Below are 15,535 nucleotides of genomic sequence, written 5' to 3' on the forward strand. Positions count from 1 at the left end.
GAAAACCCTTGTGTGGGACTGGAGACCAGGACACCAACCTCTGCTTCATTTGTAAAAAGTGACAGGGCCCAAGTTTTTGCCCAGAAGCCTGCAGCCAGTATTACTGTATGCTGCTGTGCAGAATGCCAAGCCTGCATAGACCTGATTCAACCTCATGCATCTGTTGTCCACCACCAGACACCCCCTGCCCCTTTATCTCACTCTTGCAGGTTTCCTGCTTTCTCCCTTTGTCACATTTTTCCAGTGTTTCTCTCCTCCGTCTATCCCCCTTGTGTCTTTTTCACTCTCTTGAATTGTGACAAAGTCTGCTAAAGAAAATTAGGGGGTGGCAACTAAAAATTTGTGGTGGTGTGCCCTACCTGCAAGCATTGGTTCAAATTAGGCACTGTGGGTCCCGCCTCCACTCAATGTATACAAAGATGCATATGATCAAAATCCAGAGGCATGGACTCTAGCAGACAGTTACATTGGTACAGCCATAGTCCAACCTACAGGCTGCTGCTCAGGCACCAGATGGCCATGGATGGCATTCTTACCGGGCTACTTGAATAAAACAAGCACTGGCGTTGCCAATAGGTCTCGCATTAGGAAAGTTGGAGCTATTACAATTGCAAATAACAATGCCTTTTATTTTTTTTTCATTTTAAAAACATAAAGGGCTTTGTCATTTACAAAACCAATAGCTTCAACTTTCCTACTGCGAGACCTGGTGGCAACGCCAGTTCTTGTTGTTAGCAGAGGGCCTTGCAATAAACGCCTCCTGGGAGTTTTCCTTGCAGTGCGCTCTGCCTGTCAGCCGGGCCACAAAGCTGTAGGTCGTGTTTGGGTCTGGGCCTGGAATGCGGGCCGCACCTCACGCAGTGGGGGAAGGCGGTTTCCAGGCGGGACTGTCAGTGTTTGCAAACTGCAGTGTTCAGAGAGAAAAGGAGCTGTTGCTAGGCAGGGTCAGAGTTCATGTTTGCCTGCATTGTCGAAAAGTTTGCCCGCAATGCCAGTGAAAGGGCACAGCTGTTGGGGTGGGGAATACTGCACAAATGTAACTTTGTACAGGGGATATAACATTTTTAAAGTGTCCGTTTGGAACCAGTGACTTCCTGAGGTTGTGTATGGCAAGTTCCAGAATAAATAACACGTTAGGCTGCAGGCTTCCTACAATGCCCTCGGCTTAACCCTCAGGCGCTGAAGTGCGTGACCAGACTGCTTCTAGGTTTTATGAATGATTTCACCCGAACTCCGTGTCTTTGACCTAAAGAATGCAGCGTATGGAGCAGAGACAGTGGGTGTCAGATGTATTGTACCCCTTTGATAAACACATTTGTTCTTCTAAAATCTATGTGTGTCTGTTATTTAGGTGGTATTAAAATAAGCACCCTGGGTTATAGGCAATAACTGTGGAATATGTCGCTATTAACCACAAGGAAGAGGGCAGTTCCAAATCTCCATGAGATAGCAGATGCATTTTCATAGGCGGACAGCCCTGCGCCAGTTCCAGATGCCAGTTTACAAATGATTTCCATTTGTTGACTTGTTTGTATTTGGGCCTCTAATGCACGTTTACGAGTAAAAATGTAGTTGTCAGCGACAATTGTTTATTGTTGGCGTTTTATTGTGTCTGTTGGTTTCAGATGGTGTTTTCATCTGGCCTCTATGACTGATACCTCTTAGAGTCATTCCTCGACGTGGGACTTACCTCTGTGTGTCAGGCGTTTGTCTGTCGATAAATTGATCAGGCGTACAGGCCTGGATCAGAACTTCCTTGTGGGCATGCAGTGTGGTGTCCCCTTCTGTAGATATTTTGGCCCTTTACCTCCGTTGGGTCTATGCACAGTGACGTGGACTTTGAACGTGTTGATTACACCCACTGGAAGCCTTAAAGTGACTTTAGGGCCTGTTTGACGTGTTTCAAAGTCTGCGTGTTTTGGCTGCACTTGGGCAGTACACCAACAATGAAGGGTTTCACGAAGTATGTGTCTGGCTGCACTAACGAGGGGCACGGGTGGTGCAGGGTTTTTATTCTGTGCCTGACTGCACTAAGCATAATGCATAGTATTGTCTTTACAGAATGCCTGTCTAACTCCGCAAGCGCACGACTAAAACAGTACAGTCTTTAGATGATGGGTACTGCATGCAGTAAGCGCTTAAAGAACCTGATACATTCTCGCTTCAGTGAGCAGCCGAGCAACTATCGGGGGCCGGGTGCAAATGCAATGCACGAGGCGTCTTGTGACGGAAGCCGGATGGGGGCGGAAGAGCCTGTGGCGGGATTCCGAGTGAGGGGAGGCAGGCGGATTAGGAGGGAAGCTGTATGGGGGCGGGAGAGCCTGGTGGGGGGGGCGTGAATAAACAAGCGTTGCCGGGAAACTGAAAGTACGGCCGGCCTGCGGCCGGCCATGATTCAATTAGGGGAGGAGAAGCCGCAGAGGGCACGCTGGGCGAAGCCCTTTGATGTGCTCTGCGGCCGTGAATGCGCGTGCTTGTATGGTCACGTGATTCACGTGAACTCAATGAAAACCGCAGCGCAAGAAGCCCTTGGTTTCACGAGGATTTTCGAGACATGAATTCTCGCTCCGCTCAATGCGCTTGCGCGCATTGATAGTTCGCGAGACCTAAAAAAAGGCTGCTTCTGCGGTTGTGGATGGGTTAAATGCCAGTGGTTATGGTGGCAGAGTGATGCACTTCGTTGTGCTGCAGTGGCATATAGGTGAGCCAGTTGCTGGCGGCACTCAAACCGCCTACTGGTACAGTGGGTTAAGCCTTCTGTCCAGCACATACGCTGCCTGCACACAATCACCTCGTGATCAGTGCTTTAAATGGAAAAAATAAGTGCAGGTACTCACCAAAAGGAGCGGTGAACTGGGGGGTGGAGTGTGGGGCGGGACTAATGGCGGAGCAAGAAATCCAAGTGCATTGTAAGAAAATCTGAAGTATTTGTCTAATAATCATTTATAAAGCATTTACTAATAAGGGTATGTTCAAAACTGTCTCTGGAGTTTGCCATCAAAGCTTTGCATGCTGGAATTTTTAGAAACCCTTACTTATAATGTGAAAGGGGAACTACAAGTCCCAGCATGCAAAAGCATTACCAGCCAAAATCTAGAACTGTCTGAAAGTCTAAGGCATTCCATGGAGCTGCCTGTCGAAATTTGGATTATGTGACATACGAAACAAGTGTTTTAATGCACCAAACCATAAAAAATGGTGTTGCCTTTAAGGTGTTTTTTTGTTTGAAGGTAATCATAAAATTGGCGGCAAGGGAAGGGATTTACATTCCAGTAAGAATGCCTAATTTAAATTGCTGATGAACTAACATTTTCAGTCATTTAAAAAAATGGCATTCTAAAAAGCTGTACTGCCCTGAAGAATGCGCCCCACGCCCTCCTCCATTAGTTTTAGGATAGACTCTCAACTCCTACTGTGCAGGATCAAAGGGTAAACACAACACCCTGCTGCCGCCTCACAGCTGCCGGAAGAGTTGCAGGGAAGCAGGGCAAGATTGCTGTGTCCAGGTGACAAGAGCTGCTGTTCTGGCGCTCCTGTACTATCACCTCAGGATGGCATAACCAGAGCGGGTCGTGTTTAAAGCGCTGCCGAGGCATGCTATAATAATGCGAGGAGCGCCCCCCATGTCTAGGCAAGGCCCCAGTGAGTACCGGTACTCTCCTTGTCCTAGGAGAAGCTCCGGTACTCAAGGGGCGAAAATTAAAAAGTGCCGGTACTCCATACCGGTGAGTACTGGCCCATTTAAAGCACTGCTCGTGATAGAGGTACGCACCGGTGATAAATATACATTTCATGCGATACCTCGTATTTGGTGTAACCAGGCATTCTGATGCAAACTTCAAAAACCGGCGCAGTAATTCCCCAAAGACACTCTTAAGATGTAACTTAACCGTAGGTCTCTGGAAAAGAGCCGCACAAAGACTTGTAATGCAGCACATGCATAAAACTATGTAGTATGGCTATTTACAGCACAGAATGAGGACCTATTTGGAAGAGAAGAGGTTTCAGAGGGCACACCTTTATCATCGTGTCACTTTCCTGTTGCATTCGTAAGATATAAACAGAAAACTTTAGGGGGCACCTAAAACTTTTCAATCCCGAAATAGATTTAAAAAGTTACCATCTTCCAAATTTGTTTGAAAGGAAAAATTCTTCATAACTAACACACCACAGATGAGAGTGGAGGAAAACTTTTGAAAGGTATTTCAACAGAGTTCATATCAGATTAAACTACTTTGGATTGAATCCAGAATACAGAAACCCATCGGAATCAAGCAGTATATCTTACATTTTCCTCCACATGAATTATTAAACCAAAGTGCTCTTGCATTGCTTTGAAAGGGAATCCATCAATGCGCCACTGACATCTTTGTATATTTGCCTTGTTCTGACACTCTACGGATATAAGCCATGAATGATGTAATTGTGAAGAAAGTCTTGATAAGGAAATACAAATATGCCATTTTTGTTCGTGATTTACAGTGAACCATTTAATCGGATTGCATTTATGTGTTTATTGATTACTTTTCAGAGTGATTCAAGAGTAGACCATTGCCAACAAGAAAATCAAATGCTAAGTGGAAGAGAGGAAGTAGGAATTGAAGGGGACTTAGAACCCCTTGTCGTGCATTTTAAACAGAGTAGTATTATGTAAGAGGATTAGGATGAAAGGACACAGTCTCTAAGGGTTTGCTTAGATCCTGGGGATGAAAGATGCAGTAATGGGGAGCGAAAGAATTTCGAAACATCCCAAAATAGGAAAAGAATATGGGAGAGCAGAATTGACTGGTAACACATGGATCGGTTCATGCGCAGGGCTCTGGTGCCCCTTGCCACACTTCTGCAGCCACCACAGCAGGTGGGGAGTTGTGAGGAGTGAGACTTAAAGCCCTGGCCGGATGCCTTCTTGGTAGTAGATTGCGCTGTGAGTGGCTCTGTGGGGAGAAAGGGTACGGAGTGTCTCCTTTGTCAGAGGGGTTAAGTGGGCTTGGCTTGACCACAACAGCAGAAAAGTCCACATGTTAGTACTGGTACTGATTTGTGGTACACTTCTTGTTAACTTGTCAGCCTATTTTATTTGCACAGAGCTTAACTGCACAAAATACTTCGAACGAATAGGGGGAACCTTGCCCACAGTTCAGATCACCAAAAACCCCTTCCTAAGCATGGGACTCCCAACGCCAGCTTAGAGGATAAAGTGGTTGGATCAGCGAATGAGTGCAGACTGACACACGGTGCATTGGGACTGATTGCCCTTCATACTTCTTTGTGCCACCACCTTTTGTGCATTGAACAACGCAACAGGGTTCAGTGCGTGAAGTGCGTGAAGTGCATCACCTAGGGCCATTAGGCTGGAATGTTGGAAGTTTGCTATTCTTGTTTGCTGTGTTTTGTTTAATGGAGTAGAGTTTCACAAATAAAAATGTTAACTAGAATACTTCTGAATACCATTCTTTTCAATGAAAAACATTCGGCATCAGAAGCTTGTCTCTCACAGTCAAATTCTCAATCACATCTTTCGTTTAATCAACACATATTTCTTAAGAATAGTGATAATATATAAGGCATGGTTTGAATCAAGGGAATGATACTGTTCCTTTAACGTCCCATGTGAATAGCTCAGATCAGTTTCTAGTGACGTCTCCAGATGATCAGAATGTTTCATTGGTGTTTACTTTTCAGCAATTATCTGACTTGAGACACGCTGAATGAATACACAGTAGGGATAATGATGGCTTTGTTAATGCCATCTATCCACATTGCTCATCTTCGGTTAATTGATAAGACATTAAAGAGTCTTCGATGAATCAGTAGCATTGTCAGCTATGGGGTCATCCTTTAAACTCCCTTCGTAATACCTGTTTAAACAAAACGAAGCCAGTCTTTTTCAGATCCCTTAGCTCATGGAGCTATTTCAGAGACACTAACCACATTGTCAAAAACTCTTAAGGAATGATCATACAAGTTAACTGAATATTTAAGTGTTACAATAAACATTTCCAATGCTAGAAACATTTTTTTTAATGCCTCATTATTTACAACAGTAAAAAAAAAATGAGAATTGAAACAGCTTCTGTAGGCTTCATTAAGTATTAATAATTTAATTGATAAGTATGTTTTCTTCTGACTTTGATGGTGATTACCTCTAACATTAAAATTTAGTCTGGTAGCCTTGGATATCAAAACAGAATCTCTTACTTTTACAAATAAGAATGTTGTATTGCAATATATCAGTTGAAAATAGAAAAATTAAGAGGAAACTCATGTCAATAAATACATGCAAGTTAGTGATGGTAAGAGTAACGCATCTGCAGCTGATGTAGAAGTGATGTATGAACATATAAATCAGATTGAACAACCCCTATATCAGTTTGAGTATGCAGATGAAGTCTGTGTTCCTTATGCGTGCAAAAAGCAATAAAAAACGGAGGGAACTAAACAAGAAATGGAAATGTGACTTCACTCTTCAAGGTGGAAATAGGCAAATTTTAAGAAAAGTATTTACTCCTACTTTTAAATTACACCTAGAGACCTTAAAATTGATTAAACTGAATATTTTATTTTGGAAGGCAACCGAAATAGTCAAAGGAGCTAAATATAGTAAGCCTTGCAGAGATTCGAAAATATAACATACCATATATTCTAAAACAGAAAATATACCACATCATATAAATTCACAAATAAAGTAAAAAAATGACAAAGGGAAGCTGTCAGACCACAAAGGCCTTTATGAAGCTAACTAGGATAGTTATGGGACAAATGCCTATACAACCATGCATCCACAAGTGGGTAAGTGCGAAGGTACATAAAAGACACTTTTCAAGGCCGAAATAAATATTAATTTTGTAATCGGTTCTAGTAATGCACTAAACAGGAACGTGAATCACCAAAAATAAAACGTGTTCCCTCCATTAACTCCCAACCTTCAATATTTACGCCTAACTTAGTTATGAATAAAAGTAATTTTCCAAACTAACTTCGTTATGAATCAAGGTAATTTTCCAAACTCCCGGGCTCAATCGAATTATGAAACCTGAGGTTGAATTTTGTCCCTTTGTATCAATCTGAAGATCTTCATCATATCTTAAATCCAAGGAATGTGATCCTGTTCTTACATCATTTCAACAAACTAAAGTTGTCCCTAATTATGAATTTACTGTTGGTACACTTTACAAAACCTAATCATATGGAAAGCATACTATTCCAATCTTCTTTATAGGAAATATTGGGTTTCTGACTCCAGCAGGATCAAATATCTAACCAGCGAATCATTTTTTTAGCACATCACGATTTTAAATGCAATAAAATCAGTGGAACAGGTTTGAATATAATCTTATTCAGTGGTAAAGAATAATCCTTCATAGTTGAAACAAAAAACTTAAGTGTACTGTTTATACCAAATGGACAAGTTACATCCCTTCTGTAATGCTCTTTCTGGTGGATACTCTATCTAATCACAGATTACTCACCTTTAGAATATTTCCCAGGCATCAGACTAATAATAGGTGCTGTGCCGCTCTGCCCTGGATAAGTACCATCACAGAAAAGACACAGCAAACCAACCCTTCTTGCTACGTTCAATGTAAAAGCTTAAAGATATCTTGGGGTGATGAAACCTCTCCTCCACTATTAAGGGGCAAGTAGTGGTGAAATACACTGGGAGAAGGATGGATCACCTCCCTGAAAAGGAGTCACAGCTTCATGCAAGAAGGCCGCCTTAGTCCTCAGCACCAATTTACCTGGAAAAGGGGTGGTCTAGGGCGGTTGCACAGACATTGCCTAAAAGTTCACTCATTTGACGAGCTGAAGTGATAACCATGAGGAAGACAGTTTTTAAAGTCAGAAGATGTAGAGAGTAGCTGTGCATTGGCCACGTGGATATACACATGAGATACATCAAGACCTAGTTAGGATTGCATTATAAACGGTTTGGAGGAAACCTGTGCCAAATATTTAATCAACTGCATCACAACATGTTATTTAAACAAGGACGGGTGGTCCCATAAATGTGAAAATGCCTGACAACCCTTAATCGACCCAGTGCAAGGCCTTGCTGGGCCAAAGGCAAAACAAATAATAAGACATCCAGCAATTTAGCTTCTAAGTAGACTGTTTTGAGGATTCCGCGCCAGGCCACAAATTTGTTCCAGTGTCCACCTTGCATAGACTTCATTGAAGTGTTCCTGGCAGCAAGGACACCACTTCATGTGGCAGATCAAATGCAGTTAACTGCTGCACCTCAATCTCCATGCATGGAGGTGTAGATTGAACACACTTGAGTAAAGGACCCTGCTCTGTGACAGAAGGTCCTCTCAAACTGGAAGTATTATCAGAGGGCAGAACCTCATGTCCAGATGTTCCATGTACCACATTCTAATGGCCCAATCCCAAGTCACTAGGATGATTTAGGCCCGGTCATTCCTGTTTGTTTTCCTTACTCTGAGCAGAAGACACAGGGGGAGGAAGGTGTACATAAGTTCTGTGTTCCGTTCCAGCCAGAATGCCTCTACAGCGGATGTCTCTGTGCAAACTCCAATCTGCAAAAGCTTTGAAACTCCATGTTCTTGAGATTTAAACATGGTCCTACCCATGGTCGTAAGATGCTGCTGATTGTGTTTTTCTATCCTAGCTTTCAAGGATCCCACCAAGTGCTTTGCTGTCAGGAAAATGGATGATGCTCCAGCCAACTCCAAAGGAGAAGAGCCTTTTCGCACAGGACTTATGAGCCCAATCAGCCTTCCTTGTTGCAATGCCACATTGTGGTGGTTTGGTGTTGTCTGAGGCCTCTGATTTCGACCTCTCCCAGATGACTTCCCTAATCCAGATGTGACACATCCGTCATCACTGTCAATTTTGGGTGGTAGAGAGAGGGGGCTCTGCTGTCAGTCCAATTGCGATCAAGAAGTCACCACTGCAGATCGTGTGCAGTTTCCTCTGAATTTTAAATGGCACCTGACAGGTTTCCTTGGTGCTGAGCCCATTGGAACTTCAGATTCCATTGAGAGCCTGTATATGCCACGTGGTGTAGCTAACAGTGAGAATGCAGGAGGCTAAAAGGCCAAGAAGCCTCAGAGCTTCTGTCAACAAGATCCAGAACTGAGGCTGAATGTTTGGGATCATAGCCCAAAGGTCTTGGGCTCATTGCAATGGATGGAAGGCCCTGAAGACTTACCATACCCAGGACAGCTCCAATGAAAAGAAACCTCTGTGAAGACGTCAGGTACAGCTGAACTACAGATTGTCAGAAGGTTCAACACCATCTTGAGGTGGTCTATGACCAAATGTGTAGAATCCGCCTTCAACAGACAGTTGTCAGGGGAGAGGAAAACTGGTATCTTTAACCACATACATGGGTGGTGACTGCAATCTCTATTGCGAACACCCGAGGGGTACTCGTGAGGCAAAAAGGGAGCTCAGCAACCTGAAAGTACTCCTAGCCTACCTTGATCCACAGGAAACATCTGCAAGACTGCAGGATGGATATTTGAAAATGCATTTACTTCAGGTCCAAGGATACCATGCAGTTGCTCGGGTCCAGGGCCCTCAGAATCTGGGCCAGCATGAGCATTATGAATTTGCCATTAAGCAGGATGGCATTCAGAGAACAAAGATCTAAGGTGGGCCGAAGGCCCCCATCCCTCTACGGTATTAAGGAACAGTGAGAGTACCACCGTCTCCCATTTCTAGGTATGGAACCCTCTTGCTGACTCCTTTTGGAAGGTATATCTTTCACCTTTTTCAACAGAATGGACACATGTTCTCCTGAGATTTGCTCTGATGTGGGGGGGAGAGTTAGTGGAGCAGGAGGCATAGTTATTGTGAACGATTTGAAGGACTCATCTGTTGGATAGCAACCCAAGATAAAGTGCTGAATGCTGCCTCCCAGAGGGAAATTGTATGCCACTAATGGCAAGCTAAAACGGCTTCATGGCTGTTGCAAAAGTGGAAGGGGCAAAGAAAGGGGACTGAGAAAAACAGTGCTTTTGGTGGCCGGTCCGATTCATATTCCCATCCTTGACAGAACTGGGTTATTGCAGCAGAGGCTGTGAGGACTGATGCTGCATATACACTAGCCCCTAGATTATCCTCGGAATTTCCAAAACTGGTGCTCTAACTGTTTGGCAGGGGTCAAAAGAACCAGAGAAGATGCCTTTGCCCTGTTCTCCTTGAAACGTTTCAAAGCAGAACTGAAAGGATATCCTTGAGAGAGGCTTGTATGTTTTGAGAGAATCTTGTGCAGAACAATGTGCACCACACGAGCACCAAACGCCCTTCCCAAACAATCAGTAGTATCAAGGCCAGAATGAATCACATATTTGGCTGCATCTTGACCATCCTGTGTTGCTTGAGCCAGTGATCCAATGCAGTCTTCTGGAACTGCCACCAAGCTCCACTGGCCATGTCGCAGAAAGAGTACTTATATCTGCCCCACAAAGAAACTACATTGACTGACCTAAGTGTTAGGCTACGTGAAGAATGTCACGATCTCAGTGAGCAAGCACACTCTATCGCCCCCTCGAGCAACCCAGTCACTGTCTTATCGAGTATATGGCAAAAAGGCAACCATCACACTGGAAAAACATTTGAATATGAAGACCCAGATCAGTAACGTAAGCAAGGGAGTTAAACACCTGCTGAGAACTCTCAGGATTCCCAAACCTTTCCTACCTCAAGCCGATTTCAAGCAGGTGGTCCAAGCGCTTGTTCTACCGAGGCTTGATTATGACAGTGCTACACTATACGGCCTCCCCAAATACACTTTGGCTCCTCAAAAGGCATCATTGAACGCTGTGGCCAGACTGATTACGGGCACCAAGAGAAATGCCCACATCTCCCCGGTTCTAAAATCTCTAAACTGGCTGCCCTACAAAGCTAGAATTCAACTAAAGATTCCATACTTAGCACACAAGGCCATCCACTTTAAAACCCCTAATTACCTGGTGCAAAAGTTAATACTATCCGGAGGGGGTAGACCGTCGAGAAGTGCTAACTCCCCCCTCCTGATACCCAAGATCTTCCGCAAAAAGAGAACATGTCAACAAGCCTTCTCGGGTTCAGCTCCAAAAATCTGGAACTCTCTCCCACCGGAAATCCGGAGAAACTCCTCCAAGGCTGCATTCAAATTGGAAGCAAAACGATTTCTCATGAACAAGTTCTTACCTTCATAAGATGAGCGAAGGTCAGCTATTAGCGCATCCGTCACACTACAAAAAAGGACGTCATTCTGGTTCTTTACTATTGTACTAGCTCCTCTTTGTCGTTGTTAGAAACGGGACACTGGCCGGCCAAGACTCGCGTCGAGGTCAGTCAGGGATCGCCATTTCTAAAGTCAGGGCAAGGGAGTCACACACCAAGGCAACCCCCACTCGCCCTCTAGGTAACGTGGCGCGAGCAGTCTAGGCTAAACTTGGAGGCGGTATGAGTTAAGTATTTGCGCACGCACCCCAGCAACAACACCCAAGGCCCACCACAAAGAAAGACTCCACACAAGGATATATAAAAAATAGCCATTGTATTATAATAAACAAAACACATTAGATAACACACGCAAACTGTACAATGTGCCAGGGGCACGGGCAGAATTTACAAGGGGAATTGTGTACAGGACAGGGCCACATGGACCACTGTCAGGGGTAGGCACTTGTTAGAAAATAATACTGGTAGATATACACTTATGTCGTAAACATAGAATGAGTAGTACCAAAATTATAAATGCAACACACATCCAGTAATCACTGGAAAAGTAAAGACCTCCTACGCAACCCTAAAACACTGTAGGAAATCACGCAGGTAACTAGGACCTTATCAGCAGGACCTAAGGAAGGAATACCAACACCTAAGCAGTTCACTCTTAGCAAAGGGAAGGAAACCTAAACATAAAATGAAACATCAGCAATCCTCTATGCAGGTCACATTTAGCAGAGTGGATAAACCTAAACAATCCTCTATGCAGGTCACATTTAGCAAAGTGGATAACATAAAATGGGACATCAACAATCTACTATGCAGGTCACATTTAGCATAGTGGATAAACATAAAATGGGGCATCAACAATCTACTATGCAGGTCACATTTAGCATAGTGGATAAACATAAAATGGGACATCAACAATCCTCTATGCAGGTCACTCTTAGCAAAGGGGATAAACATGAAATACCTAATCAGGTCACTTTTAGAAAAGGTAAGCGGACATAAACAATTGCACATGAGGCATTAAACACAGAGATGCAGATTAGAACATTTTGCGCAAGGATCACATACACAGAAATCACAATGCGCGGGGTGCACATAGCACAACACTCACAATGTCCCTCAGGCCAACTGGCCTCGAAAGGGGCGGAATGCCCTGAGTCTCAGTGTCAGGGAGGTCTGCGCAGGCAGCACAGAACACAAAGCCTAAACGTGGCAACTGTCCACTAAGTGCTGGACAGTTGTTAGACAGGACTGGGCAACGTTGGAGCCAGGAGGGCTCAAGAACAAAGTGGGCAAGAAGCCTCTCAGGGCTCGCAAAGCAAATGTACAATTAGAGCTTCAGCGCTCTCAGGATAATATGCCCCCAGAGCCTCTCTCAGGGCTCTAAACGATGTGGGCACCCAAGAGCCTTTCTAGGGCTCTAAACAAATATGGCACGCAGGAGCCTCTCGGGGCTCAACTAACAACGGGGGCTCAGAGCACCATGCCCGGAACGTTGGGAGTCCCTCACGGGGGACTCAGGATCCAATAATGCCGCCGGAGCCTCTTGCTCCCACAAGGAAATGCAACCCACGTTGGAGCGGCCCTCTGCCAATCGGGGCCGCTCGAAGAACAAAGGACCCTGTCCCCGCACTCACCGGTACCTCGCTGGTGCTGCGGGGGCAGGAACACCGCCGGCTCTCCTCCTCACTCGTCGGCGCGGGGCTCCTCCACTTGGGGAGCCTCGGGGACACGACCGGCAGCCCTTCTCCTTGCTGCTCGGCTCCGGGGGCGGGACTTCCGATTCGCCTCTCCCGGGCCGCGCAGCGATTGGTTGCCGGTCCCAGCACTTCCGGGTCGTCGCGGGCAGCGCGGCGGCCCGTTTTAGGCAGGCAGGCGGGCTCCTTCTTAAAAAAATAAAGTATCCAAGGATGGGGCAATGCCGGGTGGGCACCGGCCTTCAATTAAAAGATAAAGCGAGGTGGGCACTCGCTAATGCCGCAAATTGGCAAAATCGGCTCCGATGCCGGGTGGGCACCGGCCAGGTCAATAAAGCGCTCCCAAGCGCTCAGGGGCTCAAGAAGAAGCGTGCTCAGCGCTAAAAAGATAAGCAAAGCGCTATGGAGCGCTGGGGCACCAGGAAAGCGCGCCTAGCGCTACAAATCAATAAAAAGCGCTTCCAGGCACAGCAGAGCTCCAGCAGGGTCTGGAGCAGGCAGAGGGGCAAGGCAGGGCCAGAGCCAGCACACTGGGTCTCCAGGCAGGGAGACAGCCAAGTGGCGGTCCTCTTGGCCCCTGCAGCAGCAGCAGCCCCCTCTGAAAAGATCCTGGAACAAAACCAAAGACAGGACAAATTGCATGGGGACACAGCCCCTTCTTATACAGAAAAAACCCTTTGTCTCAGGGTGCAGGGTGGGGGGAAAACCAGTCGCAGCTGGTTTTGAAGTACTCTGTTTACCTCAACCACCCTCTCTATTCACTGGCAGGGCTAGGGCCATCAGTCGCACTACAGGGGGTGGAGCCAGCATTGTCTGGGGAAAGTCCAGGCCCACCAGGGACCAGGTGCACTCCTCCCAAGCCATCAAGCATGCTGATCTCACACTCACCACCGGGCAGACCCATCCAGCCTTCCTGGAGCCAGGCTCACCAGCCAGCTCCAGCCAATCACACTGCAGGCATATTTTACAGTAATATGCCAAGTCCTAGAAATGGCATTTCTACTCATGACACACACATGCCACATACACCATTGCGAAGCATTCATTCCCACGAGCTCGCACATACCAAATTTGAGCATGCACTCCCCACACGTCAGGAACTACTAGGGACACAGACATTCCCCATGCATCCCTATGGGAGAGCAGGCCAGCCTAACTACATGCACGCACTTTACTCTGGGACACAGAGAAAAAGTGCGCACAGACCAGAAAATCATCCACACAGATCACAGATCTAAAGCAAAAAGATTAGGGGTGAACCTGCCTTAAGGGCCATGTCCAACAGTCGTTCTGTTTCAATGCATAGCACATTATACTCCTAGCCAAGGCCTATCTTGAGTCTTCTATGTGCACTATTGCATTGCTTTTGTATATTCCCTATTTGACTCTCGTACTGTTATGTTACCTCATTCCCTCAAGTGTAAAGCGCTTTGATATCCTTTGGGATTAAGTTTGCGCTATATAAAACTTTATAAATAAATAAATAAATGTTGTGTAGCACCAATCCCATTTATGTATTTAAATTTAACCAATCTTGTTGCCTTTGTTTTCGGACTACGTGTTCCAGGAGGCCTAGTGCTTCAGCCCTGTTTGGCGGGATATCCTTATAAAATCCACCCCACCGGATGACTCATTCTCACTATTCTGAGAATTGCCTAGAGAGAGGAGGTCTCTGCTGTCTGATTCTTGTTGAACATCCTTGTCCCTTGGAAACTTGATGTTGCTCTCTATACCGATGGTTCAGTCTGGAGGCGTCTGACTGAAGATCTGTCAGATCCCTCGGGTATGTGCCCTGTGAGTCTACTCCCTTTTAGAAAATCAGACTGTCTTTGGTTAAGAAGACAATTTTTTAACAAGACATTGTTTACCAAGACCATATTAAGAAAAGGATTGTTGAGTAATAATTACAAAATAAATAATGTTAAATCTGTAGCAATAATCATCATGGAGAAAGTGAAAGGCGTTATTCTGAAAAACTGTTTGAGTTTACAAAAAACTCTATAATCAAGAGTCCAAGCCATGGTTCATGAACAGAGAAAACCTGTTAAAAGGCATATAATCTTTACTTTTATTGGGACATTTTCTTGTTTCTTAAGGCAGGGTGAAGCAACCTCTGCTTTTACAAGGAGTGACAAGAGGACTTAACAGTGTCACTTTGTGGTAGCTGTGCAGAGTTCCTCGAAGAACGGTCTCTAGAACTGGAGAATTGGGCCGTTAAAAGTTTGTTCCGTTAATGTTTATCTAGTTTTGCTAGCCACCCATGATTTATGAAAGAAGATAATCCAGAGATGCCGAAGAGTCAAACCACAGCACCTTTTTCTTTTCAGGTGCTTATGTTATATTGCTACTAAAGGAAGTGTTGGTTCTAGTAAATAGATTAGCAAGGAGACAAAAAACTATCCTCATTCTTTTCCAGATCACCCTCCCCGCTAACCCTTTTCCCAAAGATTTTACCACACACAGAGCCACTACAATCCTCTGTGCTATTGCAGAAATCAGAGTTGGTGCTGCTAGAGGGTCGCCGAGCCCTGAAAGGAAGGACATTGCTGACAAAGAGAACATTTGTTTTCGAACACCTCAGCCCTCTTAGACTTCCTATCTGGGGGAGTCATCGAGAAGAGATGGGGCTGACCCTGCAGGCTGAA

General features: G+C 45.2%; 1 protein-coding gene across 1 annotated transcript in view; it reads right to left on the reverse strand.

Annotated features, from left to right (window-relative positions):
• Positions 1 to 15,535, reverse strand: part of MTUS2 (microtubule associated scaffold protein 2) — a 1,086,829-nt gene that overhangs the window by 373,746 nt on the left and 697,548 nt on the right. The window lies entirely within an intron of this gene.

The sequence above is a fragment of the Lissotriton vulgaris genome, chromosome 8 (genome assembly GCF_964263255.1).
Source record: "Lissotriton vulgaris chromosome 8, aLisVul1.2, whole genome shotgun sequence".
Classification (NCBI taxonomy): Eukaryota; Metazoa; Chordata; class Amphibia; order Caudata; family Salamandridae; genus Lissotriton; species Lissotriton vulgaris.